The following is a 5,762-nucleotide window of genomic DNA, read 5'->3' as shown; positions in this document are numbered from 1 at the left end:
TAGATGGAATGGGGGTTGGACTATAGCTCTGTAGTCCATGGAGAAGGTCCCTGGTTTAACCCCTGGTGTTTCCAAGTAGGGATAGAGACTATAAGGGAGATATTGCATAAACCATCTTCATGTATTCCTACATTGCAAGAATGGGGAACTCTATGGTCCTCCAGAATATTGCTGGATGGCAACTCACATCATTCCTGAGCAATGGCCATGCTGGCTGGGGGTGATGGGAGTTGGAGTACAACAGCATCTGTAGGGCCAAAGGTTCCCGATACTGTACTTGCTCCAGGGAACGGGCCCAGAGCAGAGACACTTCAGGACCTGGGAGAGCTCCACAGGAACTCCACCCCTACTACATACTGTCAGTGAACTTGCTCTTTGTGTCTGGGTCCATAGGTAGCCAAAATTGATGAATCCACACAGAAGAGAAATCATCTGCCTTACTTGGAACTCCAAGTTTTGTTTTTTAAAGCAAATATATTGCTGGTGAAATAAAAACAGCCCACTGACTGTTGGGGATAATAATAATAATAATAATAATAATAATAATAATAATAATAATAATAATAATAATAATAATATTTATACCCCACCCATCTGGCCGGGTTCCCCCAGCCACTCTGGGCGGCTTCCAACAAAATACAGAAATCCATCAAACATTAAAAGCTTCCCTAAACAGGGCTGCCTTGAGATGCCTTCTAAAGGTCTGGTAATTGTTGTTCTCTTTGACCTCTGGTGGGAGGGCATTCCACAGGGTAGGTGCCACTACCGAGAAGGCCCTCTGCCTGGTTCCCTGTAACTTGGCTTCTCGTAGTGAGGGAACCGCCAGAAGGCCCCCGACGCTGGATCTCAGTGTCTGAACGGTGGGGGTGGAGACGCTCCTTCAGGTATACAGGATAGAAGTAGGGAGTGGAATTTCAATGGAGTATCATTGAAAAGAACATGAGTGATAGGGAGCTTGAGAAGATCACTCCACAGTATAAAATTTTGTATCAGGTCCCATGTCTTATGATATAGTGTCTCAAGGAGGTTATGGATCAGAACAGGTACCTAGGCAGCTACTGAGTGAGAACTTTCAACTAGGAGCCAGATCCAGGTGGGTAGAGCTGTCCAGGCACAGTTCCAGTCAGATCTAGATGACTTTGTAGTCCTTCCAGGTCAGAAGAAGCCAATGATTGTGTAGAACTCTGTGTTGCTAAGGAGCTCTCCAGGCTGTAGTTCTTGTTGTTCACCACATGGGGGCCAGCAACACAGAGATATTGGAGTGCCTGGTTTTAGTTAGGCAGCTCCTGGTAATAAGTCCTCTATTATTTATCCCTGTAGTAGATTATCCATTGACTGTCCATGTCTGAACTCCATCATGCAGCTTAACATGTCAAAAGCCCAACAGATCTAAAAGCAGGGGGGGGGGGGATTTCTATCCTCCCTGGGAAGTTGGATGACTCCAACTCCCATCAGCCCATCCAGCACAACCACTGCTTAGGGATGATGGGAGCTGGAGGGTTTCAGATTCCCCAGAACTGAAGCATGGTGTACCGTGCTCTAAATTGGAAATTGAATGGGACTATTTATAGTATTTTTATTTTCTAGTTTTGCAGACCCACCCATCCATATATTATTTGTGCATGAGAGAGGAGGGCTATTTACAAGATAACATGGGTTTGTGAAATGTATTGTGGAAAACCTATCCCACCCCCAATTGATTAAAAATTGGATTGATTAATCTCTTTGTAGTACAAGGCAACCACTGGCCCGGCAGATATTCCTGAACTAAAACTCCCACCAGCTCCAGCAAGCATGGCCAATGGCAAAGGAAGATGAGAATTGTAGTTCAGTAACATCTGGAGGGCCACAGGTTCCCCACATCTATACCACAGGGTCCGTTCCACCCATGCAAAACCCAGAGGTTAGTTTTCTGCATACCCACAATATCTTCATTCACACAAGCATGGCTATCTTGCTACCTTTGGAACCAGTCTTAACACCAGTCCTTCCCCTCCTCACAACATGATGCAAATGGGATCAGGAATCCTGGAGCACATGAACAATGCATATTTATGGGGCCAAAGTACTGACACTCCACTAGGAAGGGCTCCTAGTCACACTGAGAGAGCTGGATTAGACCACATCTAACACTCACACATCTCACTCAGTGGCACTGTGGGTTAAACCACAGAGCCTAGGGCTTGCCGATCAGAAGGTCGGCGGTTCGAATCCCCACGATGGGGTGAGCTCCCGTTGCTCGGTCCCAGCTCCTGCCAACCTAGCAGTTCGAAAGCACCTCAAAGTGCAAGTAGATAAATATGGTAGGTACCGCTACAGCGGGAAGATAAACAGCGTTCCGTGTGCTGCTCTGGTTTGCCAGAAGCGGCTTTGTCATGCTGGCCACAAGACCTGGAAGCTGTACATTGGCTCCCTTGGCCAATAGCGCGAGATGAGCGCCAAAACCCCAGAGTCGGTAACAACTGGACCTAATGGTTAGGGGTCCCTTTACCTTTACCTTTAACACCAAATCTAAGCTTCTCATCATGGATCGCCTGGGAGTATACCTAGAGGTCCATTCATCCAATCCTCTCCTGTTTGTTCACTGTCCGTCTCTTGTGTGTTTCAGATCCCTATCTCTTACTCAAGATGGCCTGTTGTGGAACATCGTGTTGTGGCAGCGGATGTGGTGGCGGATATGGTGGCGGATATGGCGGCGGACACGGTGGATACGGTGGGGGCGGAGCTGGCGCCGGCAGTGGCGGAGTGTTGGTTGACACTGGTGACACCTCAGTGGTGCACGTCCAACCCGGCGGTTGCTCCCTGACAGTTCCAGGACCACGTCTCGTCTGCCACTGCGACCCCAGAGTGTCCTGCCACTGTGTGTGCGCTTCCGAATGCTGCCCACCCTCCTGCTGTGGCTCTGGGTCTTACGGGGGTGGACATGGGGGTCATGGGGGCTATGGCCCAGGCATGAGAGTCGATATGTGCTACCCAGGCTATGATGTGATCATGCCAGCAGGATTCCTGTGCAGCACTGCCCACTGTGGTAATGTTAACACTTCATGCTGTGAGCCATGCTGTGGTCCATGCTAAGTCATTACAGAGACCATGCAACATTACTGGGCAAAATAGGATTGTTTTCTCAGAGGGTTGAGCACCTTCCAGTCTTGCCATCTTGGTGGGATTCTTTGGTCCTCAACCTCTGTGTCTACCTTCCCTGGATATGACTCTCTCAGTTTTTCCCTCATCACAATAGTTACTTCATGCTTTTCCTTTTTGCTACCGTTTACTGTTTATAGTTACTTCATTCTTGTTGCTACTGTTTACTCATACAATATATTGTTATTTTAAGTGCCTAACCCCTTCCACTCAGAAGGTGATTGATTGTACTGAAACTTGAACAATGTTACGTTTTTAAAACTCTGTAACCATTCTTTTTCACTCTCCAATTGTATCCATTTCCCATCTTTTGTCATTAAAAACTTCAATGCATCATGGATATTTTGTCATCTCATTCATTTATCAGTTGGTTTCTTTCTTGATGAGGCATGGAGAAGAACGAATCTGTGTCCTTTCTTGGGTAAATTTAATATGAGGGAAAATATAGATTAATTCATAGAGGATAAGCCTATCATTGGCTTCTAGACACTGTGTTTATGCTCTTACCGGTACCTCTGAATTTCTGGTTTCTGAGAATCATTTGTGGGGAAAGTTGCTGCTTTACTCTGGTCCTGCTTGCAGGCTTTCCAGAAGAGGTATCCTACCTGCCAGGGAGCCTCCATTTTGGGTGCTGCTCTACCCATGTGTGGGCACTGATTTCCGGTGCCCACACAAGGGAAGACGGTTCCGGAAGTTGCTTCTACGCAACTTCTGGTGCCGCGCCGCTGCTGATCCCGCATTTTTCGGGGGGGGGGGGGGCTTAGCAGGTATGCCTAAACAGCCTCGGCCCAGTATACTTGAAGGAGCGTCTCCACCCCCATTGTCCAGCCCAGACACTGAGGTCCAGTGCCGAAAGCCTTCTGCTGGTTCCCTCACTGCGAGAAGTGATGCTACAGGGAACCAGGCAGAGGGCCTTCTCGGTAGTGGTGCCAGCCCTGTGGAACGCCCTCCCATCAGATGTCAAGGAAATAAACGATTGTCTGACTTTTAGAAGACATCTGAATGCAGCCCTCTCTTGGGAAGTTTTTCATGTTTGATGTTTTATTGTGTTTTTAATATTCTGTTGGGAGCCACCTAGAGTGGCTGGGAAAACACAGCCAGGGGGGACGGATATAAATAAATAAATAAACAATGGGAAGCTGGCCAACATCGTGGAAAGCGGTCCCTGCTCTGCTCCGCACCGGTTTAGTGCAGTGCACAGGAGCCGACTGAGCAGGCGGCGGGGGTCCGTGGGCCAGTTAAATGACCCCCATGGGCCGCTTGTGGCCCATGGGCCTTAGGTTGCCGACCCCTGATCTAAATGCAGGGTAGCTTCTTTGCATATATGGCTATGCTGTTATGAAAGCCAGTGTGGTGCTGTCTTTTAAGAATGTTCCGGCCCATTCACCCACATACATTTAAAGCCTAAGATACCACTTTAATCAGTCATGGCTTCCCCCAAAGAATACTGAGAGCTATAGTTTGGTAAGGTTGCTGAGAGTTGTTAGTAATCCTCCCCGCCCCCCCTTCCTCCTCACAGAGCTACAATTCCCAGAGTTCCCTAGGAAGAGGGACTAATTGTTAAACCACTCTGAATATTTAAATTTCATCTGTTGTCAGGGACCGTGCTGAGGTGGGCAGCACTGAGGAGGAATGGTGGGAACCTTCCCTCTCCCCCTGCTCCTCATTTGGATCCTGAATCTTCCCAGGAGCAGGCGGACAGTATAGATTTGGAACAGTGGTTTGCAGAGGGACACATTTCAGAGGGCAGAAGCTGGGAAATACTGGATGGGGAACAGCTAGGAGAAGAAACACTGGGAGAGAGAGGGTTAACAGATTCACTGGTCTCTGAAAGTATTCTTCCGCTCTCCCCAAGGTCAAGAAGAGCTCAGAAAGTGGCAGAACAGAAAGCACACAAAGCACAGAGGGGACAAGATCAGGTTCCAAGGCGCAGGGGTGAAGTGGATTAATAGGGACATAAGGGGGTGGAATTCTTAATTGGGAGCACTGCTATTCTAGGAGATTGGTTCTTTGTTCTCTCACTGTGATTATTAAAGTTTCTAACTGGTAAGAAGACTCTTTTTCCTTTGTTCTGCTTATCTACTGTCAGGCAGGGTGGGGTGGGGGGAGAGCCGATTCCCTGAAACCTGACACCTGTGTAAGGTATCCCAATTTCTAAAACACACACACTCACACATCCCTTTCTATCCTCCATCCAGTGTGATCAGAGTTCAAAGGCACATTCCATTCAGACAGAAACACTCAATGTGGTTGCAAAACTGGGTCAGTGATGGGTGGGTTTCCACACACTCCAAGTGCTCCTATTTTCCAGGGACAGACACAGAATTATGAATGCCTGATCCCAGGATGTCTCTATTTTCTCCACAAGCCCCTATTTTCATCTGAGAAATGTTGGAGGGTACATGTTTCTGGAGGATGTGTGACCGGGACTGAGTCCCAAGAGCCCAGTATACAATCTTGAGGGCTGTGATTGTCCCACTGCACCTGAGGTTTCCCATCCCTGATCTAGTTCTACCTGTTTCGGGGAAATTTCAGACAGGTCAGAATCTCAATTTGCTAGAGACAATCTAGTCCTGCCCTCTAGAGGGCAAGCATGCTCCATATTCTGTGTGACTGACATC

This window comes from Zootoca vivipara, chromosome 17 (genome assembly GCF_963506605.1).
Source record: "Zootoca vivipara chromosome 17, rZooViv1.1, whole genome shotgun sequence".
Classification (NCBI taxonomy): Eukaryota; Metazoa; Chordata; class Lepidosauria; order Squamata; family Lacertidae; genus Zootoca; species Zootoca vivipara.
Note: the sequence above shows the minus strand (reverse complement) of the source record.